The sequence below is a fragment of the Fukomys damarensis genome, unplaced genomic scaffold, assembly GCF_012274545.1.
Source record: "Fukomys damarensis isolate Sample0158 unplaced genomic scaffold, DMR_v1.0_HiC HiC_scaffold_37, whole genome shotgun sequence".
NCBI lineage: Eukaryota > Metazoa > Chordata > Mammalia > Rodentia > Bathyergidae > Fukomys > Fukomys damarensis.
Window position 1 is genome coordinate 32,387,530 of NW_022900949.1, and position 14,218 is coordinate 32,401,747.

The window sequence follows — 14,218 nt, forward strand, 5'->3', positions numbered from 1 at the left end:
ATTCCCTGTCTTCTGACTCTCCCTGAGACTGTCTCTCCCAGTCATCTTGTGATTTTTTCCAAAGGAATTGTTTTCTCCTACAAACGTCATAATCCTTTATAACACACTGGAGCGTTTGGTAGAGCGGGCTCACAGAGCTCTGCAGCTGGGCTGGGGACACTTCAGGGAGAGCCTCTCTCACAGTTGTGCTCCTGGGGTCAGGACTGTGTTTTGTATGAATAATGGTGACATCAGAGTCCTCTTGCTGTCAGTCTCCCATGGAGAGGGTTTCCATGGGGATTGACCCCAGTGCACTCACTCGGGATTCTGACTGTGTGTACCCTCAGCTGAAGTAGAGCTTGCTTGCTCGAAGAAGAGAGGGGCAGGAGGGATGTGTGAGGAAAGCCAGCCCTTGGCCCACTTTTCTGCCCAGCCTCTTCTCTGTCTCTCAACCAAGGCTTAGGATTTTCCAGAGCTGGAATGGATGAAGTGTGGGCTCTGGTCTCTTTTCACCTGGAGGTGGAAGAATAGGAGTGGTGCCTCAGCATCTTGGCCTGGCACCCTTCAGTCTGCGGGCTGTGCTGCAGAGAAGGCCTCTGATGCTCTCCAGCCAGGTGGAAAGAAAGAGAAGGGCCTTGTGCTCCTCATTACTCCTGTGCAGATGATGAGGAAAGGTGACAGCACCAGTGCCGGCCAGGGCAGGCAGAGGTCAGGATCGCTGAGAGCCTGGAGTAAATGGGCCTGCTGAGGTGGAACCAGACCCTGAGACATGTGACATTTCACTTCCCTAGAATCCTGATGAAATTCAGAGTCTCGCTGGATGGCTCGCTGGATGCATCTGCCGTGAGACTTCTGGGGCTTTTTTCTTGCCCACCTCAGGACCTTTAGTTTGCAAACCTATTTCTTAACCAGACAAGTGCTGCATACTTTACAAAGGTAGCACAAGTAATTTGTGTTGACTGAAAACATTTTAAACTCCCCAGGGTGCTTAAAGAGTAAATGTCCACTTCTTCCTCTTCTCCTGCATTGCTCCTGGGACCCCCACGGAGATGGGATGGATGGAAATTGCTGTGGACCTGTGTTTAACACAGGCCCCACTGAAGGCTCCAGCCCCAAGCTCTGCCCCCAGGCTGCTCTGCCTCCCTCCCAGTTGGTGCTGGATGTCAGGCCAGCGCTTCCGGTGTGGTGTGGTCTCCGTGGGAAGGAAGATGCCAGGGTGGCTCTGCTCCAGTCATCCTTGTCGAGGGAGGATGTCAGCAAGTGATGAATAATCTTTTCCCAAATGTGCTTTTTACCTTCTCAAGCCTTGTGCTGTGTGCTGCTGCTAATGTGTATTTAATAAGATTTCTCTCTTTTAAAAAAATGCGTGTAATTTTGGCTTCACAGTTTGAAGCACGGTATTACAATGGAGGGGTAGAGAGGGAACAGGGAGTTGCAGCTGGAGGTTCCAGTTGAGATGAGACGGGGAGACGGCCCCTCCCAGACACAGCACAGAGGGCTCCCCTCACCTCTGCCTCAGGCCTAGGGACCAGGATGTGTGGGGGCTAAATGAGCTTCCTGGAGGAGGTTTTTCATTCTTTGGCCATCTATTCTGAGGCAGAAGGGGAGACCTGAGCCTGGTAAATCCTTGCTGTTCTTCAGACAACAGAAAGTGGTTTCACTGGAGAGCCTGATCTCGGGTATAACTAGGGCCTGAGTTGTCAGCCTAAATTTGCTCTTTTCAGTGAATACCATTCTCTTTTTCCTGCTGTTTTTTTTCCCCCTCTCTCCTTTTGTAGCAGGCTGCAGTCCCAAGGGTGTGAATGTTCTTGTTCTTAGTTTCCTGATAGTGTTACTCCCTATGACAGCATGCCCATACTCCACGGCTGTAGGGAACCGCTCCTGGCCCCTTGTGCCAGTCCCTGGGCTCCTTCAGCCACCTGCCTGTCCTCCCAGACCTCTATGGTCAGAGAAGACCTCTGAGGTTCACAGGTAACAGCTGCTTTGTTGTTGGTTGAATTTACACAGGAATTCAAGTCTGGCCTATATTGTCTTCATCTGTTGGGTCCCCCTGCCTGGTTTATCCAGACTAAGAAGATTTGTAGTTTCTGAATGAACATTCCAAGTTGTTTAGTGCCTTGGACAGTTAGTTGCTCCCATACTGAAACATTCCATTTAGAAAAGTCTTCTCCAGGTCAATAGGAAATTGCAGGTCTGGCCTAAAGGTGCCTTCTTCAGGTGGCTGTAATTCTGGGCTTCCCAGGGCTAGTTAGAGGTCTCATGCATGCACCTCTGTAGCCCCTTGGTTATAGCCTTACAGGGCTTAACACTGATTACCCTGTTGTTTCTCTCTGGTGATCTGGAACACAGATTTCTTGAAGGCAGTATATGTTTAAGTTCTCTATTTGAATCTCCATCTTTTAGCCAGAACTTGGTGGGGAGGGAGAGAGAGAGAGAGAGAGAGAGAGGGAGACACACACACACACACACACACACACACACACACACGGGAATTGAATGATCAAAAGCATCTTATCTCACTTTACTCAGCATGTGTGAGTGTAGCATGATGCACTGTGAAATGCACTTGCGAGAGAGAGTCACGTAGGAAGCCCAGGAACAAGCCCAAGGGTAAGGTCACTAGATCAGGACTGTAGGGTGGGATCTGAGGTTGCCTGACTACATGACATGTTTATTTAACACCTTTGTTATAAAATCCATTCATTTGTTAGTTGTCTATTCATATTGTTTTTTCATAGTACTCCTGTGATGAAATGTGGCTCCATGTTCAGAAAACTGGAATAGAGTATGAAGAAATGACCATCCAGAGGATCAGAGCTGGCTGGATGTGAGCCAGCTGGTCCCGGTGGTCATGAGGCTGGGCTCCTCTTTTGTGCCCTGTTAGCAGTGCCACAGTATTGCTGTAGTTTCCTTGGAAGGTGCTCGACCACCGTGCCTGTTGGCTTTGTTCCTTTTGGATGTGTGTAATTTATTTAACTGATTTCCTATTATAATTCAACTTATTTATTGTTTTCAGTGTGAAAATCAACATCGTGCCAAATATAACCTACATCCTTGTGTCTTTTGCCCATTATTTTTTTAAGGATAAATTCCTAAAAATGGCTTTGCTTAGTCAAATCATGCACATTCACAATTGCGTGAGTAGTATATTGTCAGATTAGTTTTCTAAGAAAGATCTTCAGAAAAAATGTGTGACTATATTAATTTCCTAAAGCTTCTGTAACAGGTACCACAAACTGGATGACTTAAAACAACTAAAATGTATTGGCTCACAGTTTTAAAAGCCACAAGTCTGAAATCATGGTGTCTGCAAAGCCACATTCTCTCTTAAAGCTCTAGGGAAGGAAGGATCTGTTTCAAGCCTTGCTCCTGGCTTCTGGTAACCTCAGACATTTCTTGTCAGACAGCTCCACGTCTCTTCACATGGCATTCTCAAAGAACAATGTATATGTGTGCTCTCGGGCATACACAGCATCTGTCTCTCTCCCCACATTTTCTCCTTTTTATAAGGATACTAGCCATATTGGATTGGGGTCCACCTGTGGCCTTATTTTAACTTGATTACTTTTGCAAAAGACCTTATCTCCAGTAAGTTCACATTCTAAGTATTGGGGGTGAGGGCTTCAACACAGGTTTCCAGGGAACATGGTTCAGCCTATAATAGCTGGGAAGTGACATGTCTGCTTGCATTTTGATCAGACAACATAGAGAGCGGATTAGCAGGAAGGGGAGACTGCAGGGCAAGGAAACTGGGAAACTGGCTCTACTTGATGAGAGATAAGGGTCTGGCTCAGAAAAGTGACAGTGGGCTTGGGAAGGAATAGATGATTAAAAAGATATCTAGCAAACAGAATTACAAAACTTAGTGATTATAAGGATGTGAGAATTGAGGGCGCCTGGGCTGTCTTATATAAATGGCATAATGAACACAACCATTTACCTTGGCTCCATCCCCAAGCCCAATTAAAATGAGAGCAAAGACGCTGGGAGAGCAGCAAAGTTGTGATAGCAGGAAAAGAGGTGGCTGGTCAGTGGGTAATTGACTGGACAGACTCCAGACAGCTGGAACTCAGCAGTGCAGAATCACAGAAGCAGCTGCAACACATTGGCCCCCCAGAGAGCTCCAACACCCAAGGGTGGAGGCATCTCTGAAAGTGGGTTGTAGGTGGCATAGACAGTGGAAGAGATTGGATTGAAGTCTTGTTAAGTGATCAAGTCCCTCTGCTGCTTACTAGGAAAATTGCATCTGCTTTCTGTCACCAGACCAGTGAAGTTAAAATGGAAGGATCTTGGATGCCATAGCATTCCAGAGGGCAGGAGCTTCATACTTGGGATAGGGAGACCTCTATCTTTCCCATGCATTCTTTCTTTATTTGATTCCAAGCAACAGGCACCACCCTTCCAGACAGGAGACTAAAGGGTCCCTTTATGAGAGGTTGAAGAGCCCAAAAGATAAAGCCCATAAACACTAAAAGTTGGAAATTCTTCAGGAAAATGATCTGACAGATCACCCTATAAATTGACAAATTAGTACCAGAGAGACAAGCCTTGAGATCAGTTTGTTATTGCTTCATTCTTAATTATAAGAGGATGATTCTGTCAAGGGACCACTTTATAACTTCCTCCAACATAATCAAAATATAAACCAACATAAATATAAGATCAACACATTCAACCACTGTAGTCCAAAAGGAGGAGATAAAAGGAACGTAGGCAATAAGTGATGCGCAGAGCAGAAGAAGAGAAGATTCGAGTTAAAACGGAAATTCCTCAAGCCGGGTGTGGTGGCACATACCTGTAATGCTAGCTACCCAGGAGGTTGAGGCAGGAGGATAGTAAGTTCAAGGCCAGTGTGGGCAGTTTAGGGAGACTCTGACTTACAATAAAGTAATAACAACAACAACAATAATAAAAAGGCGGAGCATGTAGCTTAGTGGTGGAGTATGTGCCAACAAGGCCCTGGATTCAATCCCTAAGTACTGTAAGCAACAAAGCAAAACAAAACCCCTCAGATAAGAGAAAATACTGCATTTATCTAATGAGAACAGGAGCTGTTAACACCTAGAACAAAGAGCTCTTAGAAATTAGAAAATATACCAAAAATGAAAAAGCTAATAGAAGGGCTAGAAAGTAAAGTCGAGGAATTCTCCCAGAAATTAGAACAAGTGATAGAAAATATGAGAGAAGCATTAGGAAAGCAAAAGACTTAGTTCAGGCTGCCAAACATCTAGATAATAGCAGTACCCAAAAGAGAAAACTGAAGAAATTATTAATGAAATAATTTGAGAACATTTCCCAGAACTAAAGACAAGACCTTCCAGATTGAGAAGAGCCAATTAGTTGCTATCCATTAGCTTTTGAAAATAGATATATACCAGAATGTACCTTCATGAAATTTTAGACTGTAAAGGAACAAAACTGATCCACAAAGTTCCAGCAAAGAGGCATATTATTATCTACTGCTGCATAAAAAAAAAAAAAAAAAAAAAAAAAAAAAAAAAAAAAAATCACTCCAAAATGTAGTGGCTTAGAACAGGCTTGACAAACTTTTTCTGAAAGTGAATGTGTTAGGCTGATGGGTCCTGTGGTTGCAGCCACTCTGCTCTGCCATCATAGCACAGGCAGTAGACAAGTGATGTGTGTGACTACTCCAGGAAAAGCACTCGTAGAAGCACTTCCCAAGGTCAGGGCTACAGTTCTTGGCCCTGAGAGCAGCATTTGTGTGCAGTTCCCACGGCTAATCTGGGTCACTCAGAAGATGTGAGCCAACATGTAGGTGAAGGTCACGGTCTCCTGGAGGTGTGGCTGGGGATCGATCTGCGCCCACACACAGGTGGCTGTCACAGGCATCATTTCCTGGGGGCCATTGGTCTGAGGACCTCAGTTCCTTCCCTCTTGGATCTTGTGTTAAAGGGGAACCTTTAACACAGTGGCTTGTTTTGTTAGAGTGAGGAAGAGAAAGTGTGAACAAGACATAAGTCATGAGCATTTGAAACCTTGTCTTGGAGGTGACATCCCATCACATGCCATATTCCAGAAGTGGGCATAAGTGGGAGGGATTGCCATTACGAGGTGTTACACCAGCTGATGGGGCCACTAGGGCCCTCTTTGGAAAGGGTGCACAACCCTGAAGGCCAAGGAAACAGGTCATATACAAAAAGTTAAACATCAGAGAGTCCACAGACAACAGCTGTCCTGGAAGCTGTAAGACCCTGGAGTAATCGCTTTAAAATTCTGAAGAACAAAATTTCATTCTGAAGAAAACAGTTATTCTAGAAAGAAAATATAACTGTAGTACATTAAACTGTGGCTCAGCTGTGAATACTTTTACCACAGCCCTACTGTACACATTAAATACTGAACTCTACAAATGTGGTAAAAAACCTAGTGGGGCGAGCAGGACTGGAGATGTATATGGAGGTGTGTGTATGAAGGCCGAATCCTCACCTCTCATGGCAAGAAGTCCAGAGCTGGCCAGGTTAGAAGCATGGCGGGGAATACCTGAAGCAGCTGAAATCATCTAGGCTGGCCCTGGGGAGGAGAGGAGAGTCAAGCTCAGCATTATGGGTTTGATGTTGTTAGACATAAACCCACAGAAAAATACGGTCCAAGTGCAGTTTCCTGGTTTAGCTACTGGAACAGAAGAAGGAAGACAGTGGAAAATTGGAGAAACATAGAGAGCTTACCTGGTCTCCATATTGTCTTGGCAACTTTTTTTTTTTGTAAATCTAAAACTATTTCACAACAGAAAGTTTACTTTAAAAACAGAAGGAGAAAAAGCCAGAATGAAGGTGCTTAGCATTGATGCCACCAAGCTAGTGAGTGGATGGTGGTGATTCTTGAATTACGGAACCAGAGAGGATCAGGGCATGTGGGTGGGTGGGGAGGTGGCTCAGGTGTGGGCATTTGAGAGAAACCCCCCGCCTCCGGGCACATCAGGTGTCCTGCAGGCAGGACTTCCAGGTTTACAGATGGAGTAGGAGGCACCAGCCCATGAATAATTGGCCGGGAGCAGATGGACTATGTCTTTGGAATTTGTGTGAAATGAGCAGAGGACTATCACTAATGAATACCAAAAACATTGGGGGAGAGATTCCTTTTTTGCTGTTTGATTTTTATTTCTAATTTCACAGGCACATCTCTTTTTACTGCACCTTGCTTTAATTGCTTTTTAAAACAAATTAAAAGTTTTTGTCTACCCTGCATTGGGCAAGTTTATTGGTGACATTTTCTCCAATATGTGAGTGCTTACTTTGTGTCTTTGTGTCACATTGTGATAATTCTATTTATTATGGTGACCTGTGATCAGCAATTTTTCAATTGTCAATAATCACACCTTGGATAAACCTCATTGGCTATGATACTGCCACTGCGCAACGTTTGATCAGCAGGTTTATTTAAAACCTGGGCCATAACAATCCTTTATTATGGGGAGGATCTGCTGGGCTTTCTCTGAACAAAGGAGAGAGAGCAACATGGCAGAACAGGGAGCTGGTTTTATAGGACTGGGGTGGGGCTTATAGAAGCTGGGGTGAGATTGAGCAATGTAGTGGCTGGGGATTGGGGGAGCTTGTGACATCACTAGGAGAGGCTTGTGTCAATAGTCAGGGCCATTTTAAGGCGAGGAAAATGTAACATTCCAGGCTTTTGTTTTATGGTTGTTGGGCGAAGGTCTCATCTTCAGGAGCTGCTTCAAGGATCAGCAATTTTTGATGTTACAATTGTGATTGTTTTGAACCTGGCTACATAAATCTGTGGGCATAATAAATAGTTGCATGTATTCAGACTGCTCTGCCAGCCAGCTGTTCCCCATCTTTCCCCATCTCCTCAGACCTCCCTATTCTGTGAAAAACAGAATACTGAAATTAGACCAATTAATAACCCTACAGTGGCCTTAAAATGTTCACATGAAAGGAAGAGTTGCACATTTCTTACTTTAAGTAAAATTTAGAAATGATTAAGCTAAGTGAGGAAGGCATGTTAAAAGCTGTGTTAGGCCAAAATCTAGTCCTTGCACCAGTTAGCCAAGTTGTGAATGCAAAGGATAAGTTCTTGGAGGAAATTAAAAGTGCTACTCCAATGAACACAGGAATGACAAGAAAGTCAAACATTATTGCTGATGTGGAGAACATTTTAGAGGTCTAAATAGAAGAGCAAACCAGCTACCACATTCCCTTAAGCCAAAGTCTAGTGCAGAGCAAGGCTTTAGCTTTCTTTCATTAATTCCGTGAAGGCTGAGAGAGGTGCAGAAGAAAATTCTGAAACTAGCAGTGGTTGATTCATGAGGTTTAAGGTTAGAAGCTATCTCCATAACATAAAAATTCAAGGTGAAAAAGCAAGTGCTATGTAGAAGGTCACACCGAGATCGTTGTTTAAGGTGGCTATATTAAACAACAGATTTTCACTGTAGATAAAATAGCCTTGTTTTGGAAGGAGGCACTGTCTAGGACTTTTGTAGCTAGAGAGGAGAAGTCAAAAGACAGCTGTTGACTTTAAGATACAGTAAATGCTCATTTTACCATTCTGAAAGCCCCAAGACCTAAAGCTCATACAAATGTATTCTGTTAATGAAACAGTCTGTTTACAAAATGGTTTACTAGGTATTTGAAGCCCACCATTGAGACCTGCTGCTCAGAGACAAATAAAAAAGGTTCCTTCAAAATACTTCTCTTCACTGACCATGCACCAGGCCACCCAGGAGCTCTGTTAGAGATGTACAGCAAGATGGATGTTGTTTTTTTGCCTGGTCACACAACATCTGCTCTATAGTCAGGGATCAAGGAGTGATTGTGATTCCTTGTTAGTCAAGGAGTGGATTTCATAAGACTATAGCTGCTATCGATAGTAATTCATCTGATGGATCTGGGCAAAGCGCATTGAAAATCTTCGATTTACCACCCTCAGTGCCATGAAGAACATTTGGGACTCAGGGATATAGTCAAGACATAAACATTAACAAGAGAGAAGGTAATTCCATCATTTGTGGATGATGGAAGAGGTGGTGGGACTAGCAAGAGAACAAGAATCAAGTGGAGACTGAAAGTGTGACTACATCGCTGGCCTCTCATGGTACAACTGAGAGATAAGGAACTGCTCGTGGACAAGCAAAGAAAGTGGTTTCTTGAGGTGGAATCTACTGCTGGTGAAGAAAATGGGGTCGTTATTGAGACGACAAAGGACCTAGAATACCACAGGGGCTTGTCTGATAAAGCAGCGCAGGGTTTGAGAGCCCTGACGCCAATTCTGGAAGTTCTCCTATGGGTAAAACACCATCAAACAGTGTTCCATGCTATGGGGAAGTCTTCTGTCAGTGCCGCATTTCACTGTTGTCTCATTGTAACCAGTTGGTCCAATCACCCCAGCTTTCAGCAGCCCCTGCCTTGATTGGCTAGCAGCCCTCAACACTGAGGCCACACCTCCACCAGCAAAACCCCCACTCCCTGCAGGCTCAGGTAGCATCTTCTAGCAGTAGAGTATTTTTAAAGTTCTTACGTTGTTTTCCTCACAATGCTGTTGAATACTCAGTAGGCTACAGTATAATGTGGGCATTCTTTATATACACTGAGAAGCTAAAAGAATTCACATGACTTTATTGTGATACTAGCTTTATCGTGATGGTCTGAAACTCAAACTGCAGTATCACCGAGGTGTGCCCATGGTTCTTAGTTTCACTGATTTTTTATGAGACTGGTTGCTAAACTTCTAGATAGTATCGTAATTCCTTTTAAATTTTTAAAAATTTTTAGTGTTATAATTCTGCTTGAGAGGTAACAAACTCAAAATGCTACAGAACCATGCAGAAGTGTGGGGAACTGATCTTGATATAATAGGGAATAGCAGGGACTGTGGCAAACCAAAGTGTGGTTGCCCTTCCCTGAGAGGTGGTTCCAGCTTTGATGGATTGTTGGCATAGATGTAGAGGAATAGGAGCTTCCTGTTAATACATTTTCTAATTTTTCTAAGTCACAAATCCAGAGTGTGTTGTGGTGGCAGTTAGTTGTTTCTCATTTTTGCTAACAGATCAAGTCTTTTGACAGAAAGTGCCTTGCTGACTACTTGTGTCGTATCTCTGTTGTGATTCAGTCCTGTGAGTATGGCCACTTTTCCATTCTTTTCACCTGTCCCAAACCTTTTCTAATCATTTAATCTATACTATTCCAGCAGACTGGCAACAAGGTGTTTGATTAAGCTGTTGACAAATTTGAGCCACGGATGTATTCTTACACAGTCTGGCTTTTTCAGTCCCTGTTTCCCAATAAATATAAGCTTGCTGATGTGAACTGAATCCAGTCTGCTAGCTTTTAGGCTCTTTGCTTAAAAGAACTTGATCTCATGTTTGTCCCTTGTCTTTGAAGACTGTGTCTTGGTAGGGGTCAGGGCCCAATTTCCTGCCAAGTGAGTCAGTGTGGCCCTAACACCCCTGGGTTCATAATTCTAGCCCAGAAGATTAATCTAAGCTGGTGAGATTTGCTCCTCATTTAGTCCTATAGCAGTATGGTAAATTTTTCTTTTGGGTGTTTGCAAATGAATCTCATGTTTATATTTCCATTTCTACCCTGCTGGTGGTGCTAGGGAGAAGGGCACAGCTTTTATATGAGAAGAAAAAACTCAAGCCCTGTGATGAAGTTTATGGACCTACAATGATTTCCAATCTTGTATCTTTACATTTAAAAAAAAAATAGAAACATCACAGTGGCTCTTTTCTATAGTGTCCTTGTGCATTATCAGTTCTGCATGAAGTCTTATAAATACCAACTTTTCTAGAATGTATTTAGCCACTTTCCTGAGGGTCCCAGCATGCAGATTTGAAAGCATAGATCTAGTTTGCCTTCTTCTTCTATTCTGTGTGTCAACATGTTTTGTCCACATGTGTCCTTGGAGAAAATAAGTATTACTAGCATTTTCTCAGGATCAGTTATCAACTTTGTAATTAAAAATTGTCAGGAGCATCTTGTTCTGACCTCTAGCGTAGCTACAGAATGTTTTCCCGTTTATTATTTTGAGTTACTTCTCACTTTTTAGTTTAAAGTTTATGATGCTACTTCTTGTGGAAGACTATTTCTTCTTTTCCTTGTTGATTGGCACTTTGGGACTTTCATGTGTCTTTGATTACCCCAGTATATATTATTTTCTTATCTTGAATGTTCCTGGTGGAGGGGCTTGGGTTTGTGGTTTATCTTCCTCCACGGATTCTGTCTTGGAACCTACTATGATTATAAATACATAAACCTTGTTTATGTAGTATAAATTTGACATAAAATCAAATATAAAAGTGAAAGTTCATGAGTCTTTTTTTAAGGGAGCTATCATGGTATTGTGGAAGAATGTAAATTATAGAATCAGAAAATTAGATATTTTGCATGAGATAGCTTAGCCATAGTAGATGGTGTGGGTCAATAAATCCTAAAAAAACTTTTAAACTTTCAAAAATTTGAAGTCAGAACTCCGTTTTGCTTTTTTGTCTCCATGATTTTGGCAAAGTCATGTTCCTTCTCCAAGACTTTCTCATCTTCTAGAAAGGATACTGCCTTACCTTGTTGATCCTGCCAGATTGTTGTTAAAGACTAAATAGATTATGAACAAGACAGTTCAAAATTAATGTCTGTAAATTGCATTGCTATCATTACTTTAATATGTACTAGGACCCTTTAATGTTTTAAGAACTCACGTGGCACTGTCCCTACAATGGAATCCTCAGTAAGGGGAGGGACTGAAACGAATGGTACCAAGCATCTGCTATGTACTGGCTTTCACAAATGCCCTTTGAGAAAGGTACTCACTTTATTTATGGAAATGAAGAGACCAAGGTCATGTCACTATGCATAGAGGCTCACTACTGATATACAGGAGTAACTGACAGCCTGGCCTATGCAGGACTCCTTTATGCTTATCCGTTGAATGTATTGATTCCAGGGCCCTCTCTTTCCTGCTTTGTACCTTGCTAGTAGAAATTCCAAGCCCTGTACCAGACCTAGAGGCATAGAACTGGTTTATGTTGGAGACAGGGTGACCCCTAAGAGCAATCCGTGAAGTATTAGGTACTTGTAGGTCACTAGTTGTGCTGGGGGGATTCTGCCAGGGGGCAGTGACTTCTAGATCTTATTTAGTTCTTATCTAGATAGGAGAATAATTTGTAGAAAGTTTAGATCATACTCAGTCTTTGTAGGGAGGGGCTACCCCAAAGAAATTGTTTTGAGTCCAGCATTTAGTCATAGCTAACTTTGCTAGAATTACTGTACCAAGAATTTTGATGTGTAGGTTCACCTGATTTTGTATTTCTGGATTGAAATTTATTTTTGAAGGCTACTGAAACATAAGGGGTAAGAAAGAGGTATAGTAGGTATAATGGATAAGCTTGATTGTGTCAACTTAATTGGCTTGGGAGCCATCCAGGGGATTGGTAGAGTACACTTCTAGATGCATCTCAGTGGGTCACAGAGGTGAGACCTAGGGTACTGTATCTGGTCCTTTGTCCCTTCCTCTGTGGCACCGTTCCCTGCCCTGCTTTCTGGCCATCATGAATTCTGCAGTCTTGCCCCACCCACTTCTGCTATGACGTTTCTGCCTTGGAACCAGCTGACCATGGAATGAGTCCAATTAAAACATAAGCCAAATTAAACCCCTCTTTTAAGTTGTGGATGTCGGGTATTGTACCCAGCAACAGGAAAGCTGACTAATATGGTAGGGAAGATGTCTGTGTGGAGAGAACAGAGGGAAAGACATGTTGGAGGTAGATCTTTGTCTCCAATTGTCTTTGCCTCCTTCAAGGAATTTGTTTCTCCTGCTGAAACACAGATAGGAATCAGTTATGGAGCTAACTCAGATCTGAAGAGACTTTCATTTTGGTGATGTGAGCTTTGGAGAAAACACAGAAACAAGTTTGTATCCTAAGCTTTTTTATTGGAGGGTTGTGTTTTCAGCAAAGCTTTTTTTATTACTTTCTATCTAATCCTTAAATATTGGTGTTCTCCAGGGACTTAACCCATCAGACATCTCTCAGGGTGACTTCTTGTCATCCTATAGATCCTCCTCTGCATGCCAGACTTTCTGCCTATATCTGTGTAGATACTACAGCATGTCTAGGACAGTGCTTGGCCATGTCTTCCAGTGTGCTGTTCTCCCAGAGTGCTCTGGTTGAATGCAGCGATTCGCCAGGGGAATAATGAGTTGAACTCAGTGCCCAGCACATGAAGGCTTGGTGGTTTCTCATTGGCTTTGATATGTTAGTTGTGATCAAACATAAATAGTCCATGGTCAAGTGGTATAGGGACCATGCAGCCATTGTTTGGCTCTGTTTGGATGGAGGAACTTGTTCAGCAATGGGCTTCGCAAGCCACCTAGCCAGCCATTATTGGTAGGAAAGCTTTGTCCTTTGAGAAGGAACTGGCTTTCTGAGTCTTGGGACTCCTTAAGATGCAATATCTGGGCCCAAAGGATTGTTGCCCAACAGCACTTTAGGGACTGACAGAGGAGGTTCCTGTCATTGTTCTTTAGCTCTGTGCTGTGAGCAGATTTACTCACAGCAATAGGAGCCAGATTGGACTCTTCAGATGCGGCAAGGGAACTTATTATTCAGGGGAGCCCTTTGTGGACTCTTCTGTAAGGCTGAAGAGACTCCTACCCTTTAAATAATCATCTCCCACTCTCTGAGTGGATCATGACCTGTGAACTCAGGGTCCCCAGTACCTCTGCAAAATGTCCTTGCTAGTTTAATGACTGAAAGCCAGAAGGCAGCAGAACCCTATAGAAAGGAGAGTGCAGTTTTGTTGTTTTCTCTTTACAATCGAGTATGCTGGGGTTTTGCCAGATAGATTTTCCTCTTGCTTTTCTTTTTTTTTTTTTTTTTTTTTTTTAAATGAAAAGCTTTCCTGGCAGATGTCAGAAAGCCACTTCTAGGGCATTGATAGTTACCAAAAAAAGACCCTGGCTTCCTCTCCCCGTCAGCTGACTGTGCATTTCACTGCCCCACATCTGTGCTGTCATCCACAGAAGGCTGAGCATGCAAGTGCCTGCTCTGGTGAGACCCTGGCCTTTGCCTGCAGGCTTCCCCAGCACAGATTTGTCCCGCAGAGCACAGTGCACAAGTTTGTCATCTGTGCTCCCTTTTGATCATTCAGAACCTTGTTTTCACCCTCTTTCTGCTGAACCTGATGCCATCCCTAGATATATAGGTAGTGTTTAAGGCCCTGCATGACCTGGCTGCTTCTGAGCCTTCCTGTCTCAGCCACCATGCTTTCCT

At 43.2% G+C, this 14,218-nt stretch overlaps 1 protein-coding gene and 1 pseudogene across 3 annotated transcripts in view; one reads left to right on the plus strand and one right to left on the minus strand.

The window, feature by feature from the left end:
* Chchd6 (coiled-coil-helix-coiled-coil-helix domain containing 6) overlaps positions 1-14,218 on the plus strand; it is a 242,474-nt gene that overhangs the window by 74,631 nt on the left and 153,625 nt on the right. The gene's annotated exons all lie outside the window — the stretch shown is intronic.
* LOC117284564 lies at positions 7,247-7,360 on the minus strand (annotated as a pseudogene).